Source organism: Dipteris shenzhenensis, chromosome 14, assembly GCF_047967505.1.
Source record: "Dipteris shenzhenensis isolate YYH24624 ecotype China chromosome 14, Dip_SZ_1.0, whole genome shotgun sequence".
In the NCBI taxonomy this organism is placed as follows: domain Eukaryota; kingdom Viridiplantae; phylum Streptophyta; class Polypodiopsida; order Gleicheniales; family Dipteridaceae; genus Dipteris; species Dipteris shenzhenensis.
The window spans coordinates 9,674,894-9,690,279 of record NC_141609.1 but is presented as its reverse complement, the minus strand read 5'-3'; positions in this window follow the sequence as shown (position 1 = coordinate 9,690,279).

The window sequence follows — 15,386 nt, the reverse complement described above, 5'->3', positions numbered from 1 at the left end:
GTGTTCCTTCCAAGAGGGCTTCTAATCAGGAAATCTACGAAGCATTTCCTCTTTGTATGTAATAAAAGATTTTAAGCCTTCTATTTCACCTTTAGATTTCTTTCTAAATTCTTTTATAGGAGCCCATACTGGATGCATTTTGTTTGCTCGAGATATGAGTTAAGAGACAGTAAGATTCTTTGGGTTCCCATGTTGTATCATGAGAATAGTGTTGCCACTGCATCACTGGTTTTTCATCCTTTAAGAAAAAGTGAAAGTAGTGTGGAGTGCTATGACCAATCAGGGCATCACCACCTTTTTGTATGAAAGGTAGAATAAAGCTCTTCTAATCATACATCCTTTCAACCATGGAGCATATTGTACCTTCCTTGTAGCCACCAACCTACCTCCCACCAAGTCATCCATCATCTCCATGTCCTTGTGTTTTAGCTTTCTTGAGACTATGCTAAAACCCTGATCGATATTCTCATGTGTGTCCAACCAACAAAAACCTAACTTCAATCTGATTGAAGATTTTATGAGCAATTAGCATTGAGAAAAATGCAAAAAAGAGTACATTCTTATTCTCTCGTCTGCAATTGTCTGCCTGTATTCTCAAATTTGTTGGTAGGTGACCTTTTTCTACATGTACACTATGAATTGCCTTCATAACTAACGTTACAACTTGATTACTATCATGTAGATGCAAGGAATCAATCCATCTATCTACAAAAAACTTAAATTCATGCACTAACACTCCACATAGATGTATCTTCAAAAAGTTTTTTTTTTGTAGCTTAGGCGGGGCATTAATGAATTGAGGTAATGTTGTTGTGTTTTGATCCATACCATCTACAATAATGCACATCTACTCATTTGGATCTTGCTCCTTCCGAAATGCATATTTTAGTCTAAAATGCCAAACTAGTCCATGATGAAATTCTCTTTTTTTCTCTCTCTCTCTCTTTGTTTAGGAGACGTTGCACTCTCAAGTGCTTGCTTTAGATCATCACAATCACTGCACTTTAATGTTTTTTGCCTTTAACACTTATTTCATTAATCTTGGACTCATATGTCTACTCTTGGACTAATCCCAAAAATTCTTCCGAATTGAAAAGTTTACTTTATGAAAATATCATTCGAGAATCAAAAGTTCAGTTTTTGGCACTAACATTTCCATATAATAAATTTCGCCATTAGTTTCTATAAAGGTGCACTACCAATGCAAAAACTTCAATTAAATCCTACTTTTGTACTTCTTGTTTTTAACAATCCTATTCAAGTTTTAAAAAAATCATGAGTTATTAATTTAAATCCATGAAAAATCACTTTCAAAATAAAGACTTATTAATATAATTTATTCCAAAAGAATGCAGTTAAAATTTGATGTATAAAACTATAACACTCTTGAAGTCCTAAAAAAATTTAAAGGTTAAAATAGACAAGAGGCATGGAAGACTCTTTAAATGTGCTCCAAAAATAGGAATAGCTATGCTTGCAATTTTACAATGTCATATGTTTACAAGAAATATTACTCTTTATGAGCCTTTGTACAAAGGAGTCTAACACGCAACCTTTTCAATAACTCAATTCTGCCATTACAAATGTGTTAAGTACAAATAGGTAACTAGTTTGTTTGAATGTCCGATTCATCGTCACTTGTTGCTTGGATGCTTGAATGGTATGGTCATGGGCATTCTTCATTTGCGCTATCTCCTTCTACTTCCTCCTTAGCAAGCATCTTCAAAAACTATGTAATGTGCGAAATAATGGGCAGCGATATTCTTATTTTTTCTTCTACATCATATCCCATGTGCTTCCTTGTTTTATTTATCCTTGATTTCCAAGATACTATAACTATCTCTTTGGAAAGCTCTAAAACTGCTTCATGGTTTGGAACCCGTTCCTTTTTCAAACAGCTAATATATAGTGTACTGTTATCATGGTTCTCTTCCTACCCCTTGGCTCATACCATAGTGTTGTAAATGTTGCAACTTTTTGTGAAGAGAGTGGGAGAGAAGGAAGGAGTCTCACTTGCAGCTTTCTCACATACAGAATGGGGGAATATACACAAAGGTGGAGGCTGAAAATAGTTTTTCTCTTCTTAGTTGTGTAAGCCAAAAGAACTCTAAGTACAAAAGAATAGGCGAACCTTATATGTGGCTCTCAAACCAAACTTAGCTAACTAAGGTGACATACTAAACGAGCCACTAACTAGAGTACATAAAGATAGCTGTCATCTAGCTATTATTCATGGGCAATGTACCAACCGCATCTGTAGCTAACCAGTCGGTGACATAAATGCACAACAGTCACCCTAGCATATCACGAGTGGAACTCGATATCTCAACACTCCCCCTCGACCTCAATCCCAACTCCTACACACCAAGCAGGTCTCTAAACGTGCATATCTTCTCTGCACCCAATGCCATCGTGAATATGTCAGCTAGCTGATCCTTTGTGCTGACATAAAGTAGATCAATAAAACCTACTAGAACCTTCTCCCGCACATAGTGATAATGCACCTCAATGTGCTTTGTTCTAGCACGATAGACTAAGTTATTTGACAAGTGTATACTAGTCATGTTGTCACAATAAATGACAACTGGCCCATCTGTAGACTGATGCATATCATAAAGTAGCTTATGCAACCAAGCTACCCACATGCAGCCATTGCTGCACCCCTCTACTTAGCCTCTCTGCTCAACAAGGCAACTGTAGGCTATTTCTTGCTGCTCCAAGTGACTGCAGCACTCCAAAAAGAGAACACATATACACTGGTAGATCGTCTATCAGAAATACTACCAGCCCAATCAGCATCAATGTATCCATGCAACTATATCTGAACCCCAGTCTCATAAAATACTCCATACTACAATGTGGACTTCACATACCTCAGTATGCATCTAGCCACATCCAAATGCAGTTTCCTTGGAGCCTACATAAACTGACTTACCAACCCAACAGCATAGCTCAAATTTGGCCTGGTAATAGTCATATAAATCAAACTTCCTACTATGCATCTGTACATAGTAGGGTCTTCTAGAAGCTCACCTGCATCTACACTCACTCTGCGCTCAACTTCACATTCTACTCCAAAGGAACTAAAATAGGCTTATAGCCTGTCATCCCATATTTGGATAGCATGCCCAATCCATACTACCTCTGCAAGAGCCATATCCCACTTGTGGATCTAATCATCTCAATGCCCATAAGTAACACAGCTCTCCCGAATCCTTCATCTCAAACTTCTACTTTAACAGCATTTTCACATGAAAAATATCTTCATCACTATCACCTGTGATGATCAAATCATCAACATAAATGACAAGCAGCATAATACCTTTCTCTATTTTTCTCACATAAAGTGAGAAATCTACCTTGGAAATCTGAAAGCCAATAGTGACAAGATACTGTCCTATCTTGTCAAACCATGCTCTAGGTTCTTGCTTCAAGCCATACAAGGCTTTCTTCAACCTGCAAACAAACTCAGCATGAACAGCATGAACATAACCGGATGGCTGCTCCATATAGACCTCCTCTTGCATATCACCATGCAAGAAGGCATTCTTTACATCCATTGATGTAAAGACCATCCCTTTGATGCAGCCATAGCAATGACTGCTCTTACGGTTGCCATCCTTGCAACTAGATTGAATGTTTCTTCATAATCAATGCCATATGTCTATGCATACCCCTTGACAACTAATCTTGCCTTGTATCTGTTCACAGAACCATTTGAATTGTGCTTCACCTTATAAATCCACTTGCAGCCAATTGCATTCTTGTGTTTAGGCAAAGGCACCAATTCCCATGTAGCATTTGCTTCCAAGGCATCCATTTCTTCATCCATGGCTTTCTCCCTTGCTCAAAAGAAGTGGGTCCTAGTTCATGTATCACTTTGACCATATAGGCATAGTGAATGGCTGTAAATCCATCATATTTTAGTCTATCCACAGTATACCTAGCTCTGGTAGACCTGTGCAAAATAGGCTCACTACTAGGTGCTCTCAAAACATCCCTTGTCTTCCTTACTCCAAGTGTAACAACAGAAGGAATACCCAACTCATCATCAAGGCTCTATTCTAAGCCACTGGATTCACCATCCACATATGAGTGACCTGCATTCACATCAACCATGGGCTGATCTACTTTCTCTTTTCCTTTTCGTGATACTTGCATACCACTATCTGCATTGCTTTGAGCAGATCCTCCTGATCTCAATCTGCCTGTCCATGGCGAAGTATGTGATCCACAGGGACACTACAGGTCCACTAACATTTTGTGATTGTGCAAAATGTAGATCGCATTGCTTTTAGCATAACATCTTCATTCAATACTCTTATTCTCTTTGGTTGCTTTTATATGCTATTTCTTCTATATGTTTGTACATTTCTCCTTATCAAATTTATTTTGTCACTTTATTTTCATGGGATATTGCACACTTCATCTTATTACAATCAAAGTCAATTATAAAATAGTCTTTTGTTGGTTTATTTTGTACATCCAAGTTTTTGGAAATTCTATAGTTCTCATTGAATTTATTTGTCACCGTGTTTTCATGGGATGTTGCATCGTTTATCTTATCACTGTCAAAGTCAAATGCCAAATAGTCCTTTGTTGATTTCATTCTTGTCGTTGAAGTAATATTTAGACCATTTGAGTCAATATCCAAGTCATCCATGTTTGATAAGCCAACACTTTTGAACTCTTTGTGCACCTTGACAATGTGTATGAATTCATCCACTCCAAATGAGACATCACTTTTGAAACCTTTTGCTTTATTGGGACCAATGAACTCATCCACTCCCAACAAGATATCACTTCTATATTTAAGTGCACTGAAATCATACAAGTTTGAGGAGATAACACAAATGATATCTTTATCTTTCTCAACGTCCGTAAATTCATCGACTCCAGATATGACATCCCTTGTGTAGTATTTTGCCTTCATAGTACCATAGAACTCACCGATGATATCTTTATCTTTCTCGACATGTGTGAATTCATCAACTCCTCCTAATAAGAAATCGTTTTTGAAGTCTTTTGCCTTCACAGTACCACTGAACTCATCTACTCCTGATAAGATGTCACTTCTATAGAGGATTGCATTGAAATCATCTAATTCTGAAGAGACAACACTTTTGATGCCTTTGCCTTTCTCAATATGCAAGAATTCATCCACTCCAAAGTAAGCATTGCTTCTGAATTCTTTATCTTTCTCCATATCAATGAACTCATCCACTCCTAATAAGATGTCACTTCTATACTTGAGTTCATTGAAATCATCCACGTTTGAAGGGACAAAGCTTGGCTTGTAAGCATTTTTTTTATTTTTTTGCCGAAAAAACAGTGCTGATTATATTACTTTGAAAACAAGATACATGAGGTCAGCTTTACAACTGATGGGACTGCGTTCACAAATCGGACGCAGCCCAAAAAAGAAAGAAAAAAGTAAAGCTCTCTCTCACGGAGGGATCAGGCGAGTGTGAATGAACAGCCAGAGAGGTGGTGAATAGCACCACTGAAGGCCCTACAAAGTATGCTCGAAGAAGAGGCCCTGTGTGTCCCAATCACAGAGGAAACGTCTCCGCTTCTCCCGGCCAGCCCGGGAGTCACCCTGTATCTGGTCCCACTGGCCTCTGAGGGTGTGTATAATCTCACTCCAGATGTCAGTCATGACCTGGGCAGTCGAAAGGGAGGTGCCACTGAGGATCTGCGCGTAGCGCGAGGTCCAGATGTGCCATCCTGTGATGCTGCTAATAATCTCCCAGACTGGCTGCCTCTCCTGAGAACCTGTATCAGCCTCTGCTAGGTGCGGCAAAATGCTCTCGAGCGGCCCCCACGTCCCCTGTGTGATAAGGAACGTGGGGTCCTGTGGACATGCCTCGAACAAGTGATGGAAGCCAAGTGCGGTGCTGCACCAGCAAAACGTGCCCCAAGTGATCATACCTAACTCCGGTGCTGCACGAGTAAGGATCCCGAAGGTCCACCTCCACACTTCCTGGGCACGAGTGCAGCTCCACAGGCAGTGTTTTCGTGACTCCTCGTCCTCATGACAGATCTCGCAACGTCCATCATGACCCACCTGCCGTAACCAGCTCCCCACTGGAAGACCTTTGTGGGCGAGAAGCCAAAGGAAGTAGGAGATCTTCCGCAGCCGCCAGCTCTACCACAAGGCCTTCCAGAAGGCCTGCAAAAATAGCCTAGAGATACCCTGAGCATACCAACTGGGCCACTGGGTGGGCGGGCGGCTCTGCATCCTCCCGAGAACTCTCCTGCCCAATGTCGTGCTGTAGGTGAAGAAAGAGGTCGGCCCCTAACCTATCACAATCTCTAGCCATCTCCACTCTCCTGGGTCCCAATCAAGCTCTGACAAGGCCCGCCCCTCCCAGAGCCAGAGTCACCATAACTGCAGCTGATCCTGCTCTATACTGGGATTGGTCCGCCAAACCTTCCCCATGAGGCCTACGACCCGAACCCTCTACCATGGGAGTAGGGGGTCAATGAGCACATCCTCTCTCCTGAGTCAGCCGTCCCCCATAACCGCGAAAAAGGAAACCGAAGTGTTGTCCATCCGACCTGCAATCACCAATGGGATGCCACAGGGGGTGAACTATCCCAGCCAACGGTCATCACCAGGCATGAGGGTCTAAATCTCAGGTGGAACCAACCAACCGGCTGGAATCGCTCTGTCTATCTCCGTGCGTCTCACCTGAGCTCCACGGGCACCTCCAGCTACGACTGCTAGAGCAGCGGTATCCAAGTGTCTGTACGTGTCCCTCCAAACTCGAAGGGACCGGGCTGGCCCCCGCATCCAACCGTCCCACCTGATGTGTGATCTCTCCTCCAGCTGAAGGCCCTCAGCATCTCTGACCTGGTCGTTCTAGATGAGCGGCTGGCGATCGATCTCCTCCTGACAGCTAGGAGGGGACTGTATGAGACTGAGGCGGAGCTGCCTCCAAACCATGAGAAGGCTACGAACGAGTGGGGAGCGAGGTTGAGTGAGCGGGGTAGAAGTGAAGATCCACTTGAGGGACGGTAGCCACTCTCCACCTCGGCACGGGACACAAGAACCGACCCCCTGCTGAAGTAACATCTTCCACGTTTGCCCCCCCGGGGTCAAACCATGGATAACTAACTTGCCCAATAGGGTCTGACTCTGAAGCTCAGGATCGATGACCCCCAGGCCACCCTCAGCCTATGGAAGAATGACTGTCTGCGAGGCAACCCTGGCTCTGGTATCTCTGAGACCATCCCCCCCAGACCACAAGAAGTTCTGAACCAACCTCGTAAGCTCTGCCACGCTGGATCTCGAGAAACACCAACAAGAAGCCACATACCATGCCGTGGCTAGGAGAACCTGGTTGACTACAAGAGCACGACCTGCGAGAGAAAGCTTAGCAGTGCTCCAGAAAGCCAGCTTCCGTTGAATGGAATCTAGCACCGGGAGAAACTGCTGAGCTGGCGTGATATCCAGGCCGACCTGAAAGCCGAGATATCTAGCTGTCTGTCCCCACGGGATCCACCTGAAACCCAAAAACCTCCCCCACTGTGAGCTCGCCCCGGGGTTTGTGAGAAAACCAACTGATTTGTTCCAGTTGATTTTCGCACCGGTTGCCGAACAAAAGACCTCTAGGGCCAGCCTCACCCTCTCCAGCATCATCTCATCATCTTGAACATACAGTGCTGTGTCATCTGCATACTCCGAATCCAGGAGCTCCGTGTCCTCCCTGATGGGAAGGCGAACACCCCGGATCCCGGTCGACCTCGCCCAAAGGTAGTATGTCATGGCCTCATTGAAGAAGAGAAATAGGTAAGGAGCAAGGGGGCAACCCTGACGCACTGATCTCTCCAAACGAAATCGCTCTCCCATCCTGCCACCGATGATGACCCTGCTGGAAGCTATCCTGTATAATGTTGAAATACCATGAATCCATCTTGCTGGGAACCCTAGTGGCTCCAGAGTACCCTCCAGGAAGGACTAGTCCACTCGATCGTAGGCCTTCTCAAAGTCGAGAAGTAGGATGGCTAAATGTGACCCACTGTGATGAGCCCACTCCACCACCTCTGAGAAGGTGAAGACATTATCCAGGATACTACGATCCTGGACAAAGCCTGTCTGAGTGTCATGAATGAGGTCAGGAAGTAGAGGCCAAACTCTGGCGCTGATCATCTTGGCAAGGATTTTGTAGGCAGTGGTGAGGAGAGTGATCGACCGCCACTGACGGATTTCCTATCGATCTCCTCCCTTCGGGATGAGGCAAATCAGTCCCGAGGAGAGGATCTCTGGCATATATCCGCTGCTGAAAATCCTCTGAAGGGCTGCTAGGAGGGGCTGATGGATCTGATTCCAGAAGGAGGTGAAGAAAGCGCGAGATAGCCCATCCTCGCCAGGGCATTTCTGCCCATCGATGGCCATCAAGGCCTCCAACATCTCGTCAGTAGTGAACGGTGCCAATGTCGCCTGCATGCTGGGCTGAGCTGGAATATGCCTCTACACCTCCTCGCGGGAACGTCGAGTGCAAGGGGCAAGCTGCTCCTACTGGAAAAGGGTCCTGTACAACTCGGTAGCCAACCCCAAGACCTCACCTAGATCAGTAGCAATGTGCCCCTCTGCTGTCCTAAGACTCCGTAGCTGATCACCGATTGCTCTCTGGCCATGCGTCCTGAAGAACTCCCTGCACATCCGGTCGCCCTTCCGAGCCCAAAATGAGAGGGAGGCATGATAGGAAAACTCTGAACGGCACTGGACAGTCTCCTCAAGAAGGGCTCTGGCTCGAAGGGCCTGGATCTGAAGCTCCTCCGAGCCCGGGGCTGCCTACTGGAGTCGCTGAATGGAAGCGAGGTCCCTGCGAAGAGCTCTCTCTCTGCCCCACCACTCCTGTCGAACCTGAAGGGCTGCGAGCTGGCAAATCTGGCTGGAATCCTGCAAAGCCTGCGCCACTAAATCAACCAGATCCATGCACTCGCCCCAATCTCTGTCCCAAAGGCTACCGATACTACTACACACGTCCTCCCTCAAGAAGATGGAGTCGGGAATCCGGCACGAACGGGGAGGAAGGGACTGAGCTGCCGAGTCTAATAATAAGAGCACAGGTGCGTGGTCAGAAACTGTCGTCCCTGGCAATATACCCGCCTGACAGCCTCTGCTGATGGCCCAATCACTGACATAAAATCTATCCAGTCTCTCCAGGAGTCTGCCTCCTTCCCTGTGGAAGCCCCACGAGAAGTCCAAGCTCCCGTGCCAACGGCGGAAGGACGGGTCTCTCCAGCTATCCCTACCTCCTGTCACGAAGATAAAGGAGTCCCAAGCGGACTGCTCTACCTGAGCCATACCTGTAAACTCTGGACCTCTGCCCTGCTGGGGTCCTCCAAGGTCTCCAGATTGTTGAAGTCACCTCCAACAATCCAGGAATCCATGTCTGGGAGAATCCTTGTGAGTGTCATCCAGAAGGTGGCTCTGCATCGGAGGTCTGTGGGAGCATAGATGTTGAGGATTCCTATTTTGGAACCCTCCAACTCTAGGCCTACCCAAAGGGCATGGCCTGGGATCAACGTACCATGACCAAAAACTCCCTGGGCTAACTGCTCGCACACGGAAGTACAAACACCACCACTCCTCCCCTGTGCGCCGATCGAGGGCTCCCAATAAGTGTGAGAGCGTCCAGGGAGAATCTTCCCGCAGCTACGGGAATGAGCCACAGAAAGCTTGTGCTCCTGGATCAGAAGTATATCCAAGTGACCAATCACTGCTGGCTGAAGTTCCTGTCTCAAGATGAGCTTCCTAGGACCACGGGTGCCAGAAGAATGAAACCCGTTCACATTCCAGGAGACAAGGTGTAGGCTCATGGTGAGGACTGGTAGGCTGCGAACAACTGTCTGCTTGCGGCAGATGTCGATGAAGAAGCTGACATTTCGGAATGGAGGCGCTGATCAGCTTATGAGAGCATTTGGAGGGGGAGGCGGGGTCGTCCTACCCGTTCTTCAACACCTTTAGCAAAGGCATAAGGCCTTTAGTGCCATGAACAAATGCTTTCTCGAGCCAACTCGAGATCTCTGAAGTAGTCATCCCGTAGAAGGCTCGGAGTTTCTGAGGGGTCCAGGCTCTGACATCCTAGGGGAGGGGCCACGACAGAGGGGGCCTGAGGATCACAATCAATCTGAAGCATTTGGCGGCGCAACGCCACCGCAGGTGCACGTCACCCTCAGACCACTGAGTCTCGAGAAGCTGTCCACCGGACGGGCCTATCCAGGAGCAAACCTGAGCGTGCGTCTGCTCTCTGAGAGCCTCCTAGACCGAGTCGTCTGTCCAAGTCTCGGTGTCGTCGCTGAGGAATGTGAAAGCAAAGCTAAGGCCATCCCTCGGGGCCAAGGCTGCAATCTTCCCATCCGCCCCTTTACAGAGCAGGAAGATACTGATGTCGAGACAAGCAGGGAAGGTCCCAAGGTCGGCCACATCCAAGTAGTCCCAGGGGCCATATCTGTAGAAGTCACGAGGAAGCTCTCTCTCCTGAAGCTGAGGCCCACCAGAGTCTGCAACTGAGGGGCTAGCAGACAGGGAAGACTGCTCCAGTGGTGGTGTAGATTCAGGGTGTCCTGCCTTTGGAGGGGAAGGGGGAGGTGGCTGGGGGGTAGGCAACTCAGACTCCACGGAGGCGACTAGCGGGGGGGTGGAGGAGGGGGAGTGGGGGCTGCCCGCGGCTGAGGAACCATCGGTACAGTTGACACTGTAGGAGAGCTAAGAGAGGCGGGGGGGGGGATGGGGCTGCACCTGGGACTGGGGCTGAGAAGGAAGAGGAGGAGACTGAAGAGGAAGAGGCGGGGGCTGATGCTGCAGGTCGGGAAGAGGGGGGTGCGACTGGGGAAGGGGCTGGGACTGAGTGGAAGGGGGCTGGGGAGCGGAAGAGAGGGGGACTTGAGGCTGAGGGCAGGCTACCGTCGAAGAAGAACTCTCCCAGGACCCTGGGGTAGCTGCTTGTCAGGTCTCTAAGGCGTTGCTGCAGGTTGGGTAACCTCTGCCTCCTTGCCTTTTTTGAAAATCTTCTTATTTTTTCCTCTTTTCCTTCTGACCTCAGTCCAACCGCCAACTATCTCTGGACTCCGGCTGTCCTCTTGACGTGGTTGCCCGGAGGGGGGGGGAGGGGCCGGAGGGGGAGGGGGCGGGGGGGGGCCGAGAGGAACTGGAGAATCGTGGACAAATAGCAGCCAGGTGCCCAAAGCCGTGACACCTCAGGCACTGGCCTGGCTGTCCTGTGACTAACTCAAATTTTGGCAATGATTACAATGGGGGCTAGCATCTCAAAAGTTAATGTTGATCTGTATAATGATCTTTTGTTGCCTATCTTGCTAGAAGCCATCTCACAAATTGACCTCAACAAACACATTACAACTTGTAGAAGGTTTTGGGAGGCATATTAAAGAAAGACAAGAAATTCCATTAGTTAAGTGGAGAGTCTGTGTATTTGCTAAGGTTGAAGTAGATTTGAGCATTCAAGTGACGAAAGAATCGTCTACAAGATTGAGTTGCAAATGGTGTTATGTGTGATTTGGAAGTGTCAAAAGAGTTTCAATTCAATCGAAGGGTTTGTGAAAGCTTATGTGCATAGAAGAAAGCGACAAAATTGTTGAAGCTAGTAAGAAAGGGCCAAGTACATTTGAGTGACCTTTTGAACTAGAATTATCATAGAGTTCTTCCATTTCACCTTTCTAGATTGGTAAGGAGCTATTGTAGCTAAGGAAATATGGTGCAAGAAGGAATTATAATAGATAGAGTTGGGATACATACCTTACAAAATGACTCTTTATTGTGAAGATAGTGGGAGAGAAGGAAGGAGTCTCACTTGCGGCTTTGCAACTACACCGGTCCCATGTGCAAACAATGCTGCACTCAATTCAGGCATGTCCGCATCCAACGTAAACATCCTGCCCTTCCTCTTTCCTTTTGCTATCAAGCGACCGTTATTTTTCATATCCTCAACAAATCATCCATGAGGATTAAATCTGACCTGCAAGCCTGCTCAACTATTTGACCAACAAAACCAGGTTCTTGGTGATGTTCGGGATATGAAATACATTAGACAAGTATTTCTTTTTCCCATCCTACATAGACAAAGGAATTTCACCAATCTGCACAATAGGATGTGCAGTATTATCACCAGTCTCCACAAATCCTAGTCTTTCCATTTTCCTTGCATCCTGCATCCATTCTGCATGACCTGTCATGTGGTTTGATGAACTTGAGTCAACATACCACACATCATTACTTTCTTGTGCACTTATCACAAAATTGGTCATGAGCTGCACCATAAACAAATACTCATTTCTGTCATCACCCTGTCTACTAGAGGATGCATAATTGCCTTGCTGCAATTTTCCATTCATAATGTCATTCTGCTTTTTGTAGCAATCTTTAGCCATATGACCCATTTTACCACAATAGTAGCATTCTAAATTGTTGTTTGCATTTTGGTCTCTCTGCCATCCACCACGACCTCTTTGGCTCCCCCTGCCTCTAGAGTTACCACGTCCTCCTCCATAGGACTGGTTTTCTTGAGTTTGCTGCATATTTTGATTTCTACCACGGCCTCCAGATCGGCCTCCTCTACCTCTGCCTCTACCTCTTCCAGCATTTGAGTAGAAGACAGTTTCTTTTGAAGTTTCTCCTGAAGAAGATGCACCACCATTTCTCTGCTCTTCAGAAATTAGAAGAGCAAACAACTCCTCAAAATCAGGAAATTTTTCACGAACGGCAATGGATGTCCGGAACTGTGCATAATCCTTTCCTAGACCATTCAAGGTCACAGAAACTAGATCATCATCTTCCACTGGCGACCCAATTGAAGCAAGTGCATCTGCAATTTTCTTCACCTTCATGTGGTAGTCATTGATGCTCATATTTTCTCTCTGCACATTGTGCAACTCCTACTTGAGCTGCATTTTCCTGGCTTGCGTATTTGTGCTGTACATGTTTGCCAAAGTATCCCATGCCTCCTTTGGCATACTTGCATCCTAAATATGCACAATCAAATAATTTGAAATATTGATAGATAGCCAGTACATAACTTTTCTAGCTCTCTCATGCCATCCTTTAAATGCCTGCATTTCCTGTTGATTGGGAACATTAGGAAGAACTGGTTCTTCTTCATTTCCTGTAATGAACTCCCAATAGCCTTTTCCCATAAGGAAATTTGTCATTCTAAACTTCCATGCTTGGAAGTTGTTCTTGTCAAGCTTTTCAGTGACAATCTATGAAAGAGAATCAGACGCCATTACAGAACACTGCAAAATATTCTATCACTGCAAAAAACACAACTTCTGCCTCACACGGGCAAATCTACAAAACTGATGAAAGTGGTATTTGACCACACAGTCACTTCCTAGTGACGATTTTGCATCAACAGGCAATAAGGAATATTCTGTAACTCCCCGTATCTTTGTGCACAGGCATACGATGCAATTTCTATGGCAACTTTTCACCGACCTGTAGAGCAGCGGCCGCACAGCAAAAATAGGGCCTTTCTCTCAATGCTTGCGGAGAACTTCTGCCTCCAAAACGGGCCCCGAAATGGCCTCGAATCAGAAAAATAAAGTCACCAAAGGGCTTTGCCCTATACCGCAGCATATATTGTCCTCTCACCACATCGCGAAGGGTGTCTCAATCTGAGACAATGTACTCTTGCACTTTTCGGCTGTGCTACCTGCAAAGATTTGCTCCCAAACTCGAAAAAGGAAAGCAACACTGGTCCTCTTACTAGGACACTACAAACTTGGTTTGATTTCTTGAGCTCCTTACCATGAACCAGGCTTTGATACCATGTGAAGATAGTGGGAGAGAAGGAAGGAGTCTCACTTGCGGCTTTCTCACATACACAATGGAGGAATGCACACAAAGGTGGAGGCTGAAAACAGTTTTCCTCTTCTTAGTTGTGAAAGCCAAAAGAACTCTAGTACAAAGAAATAGAAGAATCTTATATGTGGGTCTCAACCAAACTCAGCTAACTAAGGTGGCATACTAACTGAGCCATGAACTAGAGTACATAAGGATAGCTGTCATCCAGCTATTATTCATGGGCGGTGTACCAACCGCATCTGCAGCTAACAAGTCAGTGACATAAATGCACAATGGTCACCCTAGCATATCACGAGTGGAGCTCGATATCTCAACATTTATGAGCTTCATTGCTCTTATCCCAGGTGGTTTGCACATTGGCCAGGGATGAGAGGGTTGGAATTGCTCCATGGATAATTTAAAGATGTGAATGGACCATTGTTATACAAGAGTCTTTCATCCATTGCGAGATCTCTAACCAAAATTTAGAAAAATGTTATCTAATGATCCAACTTCAACCCTTATCAAATATGAAACACGTTACTCAGATCACCCCTTTTGGCTCCACACTTTTGCAACCCCTTTATGAGATCTTGGCATTCTTAGAATGCTAAAATAGTTGAGAATGTTATTATTCAACCACTTGATGGTTGTTGTGAATTTCTCAAGCTATAGGGGAAGCTGCAATGATGTAAGAGTTTGTAAGAAATGGCTTGAGGAAGTTAACAAGTTACTATAGGCAGAATGCTAAATTGCAGGTGCAATTGGAACGCAACTTACCCTCAAAGGCAACTTGTAATAGCAAGGAGCTATTTGATGGTGACCTAGGATCCCACATTCTTTCCCTCACGTTGAAGGCCTAGAGAGAGCCACCTATAAAGGCATTAGGTCAACCCTTAAGTGGCAATCTCTGATGAGCCAGGAACCATGTGACAATGACATGAACACTTATATCTTCACCGACATGGGTTGCCTAGGATGCAATTAGTATGAAAATTGGGAATACTTGTACTTGATGCCAAAAAGCTTGGAATTCTTTTCATGTTTCCATGTCAAATGGGGTTAAATACCTGCAACCCAAAGACACATGGTTGGTAGTATCACAAAAGAGTACCTATAATGCTTGTTGTGGACACATGTCATTGAGAGACTTGGGTTGTGGAGCCTAATTGGAGGTTTCCACATGGGAGACTAAAGGATCGAAAGGAAAACTCTTGTAATAGGAGGTATAACATTTTGTCGATAGTCTAGGTAGGCAATAAATGTGGATTATGGGAGCCACATCACATTTTATTTACACACTTTGTGGTTTCCTAGCCTACAATCTTTGAGTGGGCATGAGGATGCGTGATTAGAGGGGTGGTTGGTGCCCATTGTTCAGGTGGGTGATTATGCTTGGAAAAAGGAAAAAAGAAATCCAGCATCTGCAAATTTTCTAGCCTGGAGTTTTGGATATGGATGGTGTCTTAAGAGCTTTCCATGTGGTTTTGTTAAAAAATAAAAGACTTGGGCAAGTGTGTAAGAGGCCACCCCCATACCCCCCTTCCATCGGCTTCTGATGCATGGGGTGCCATTT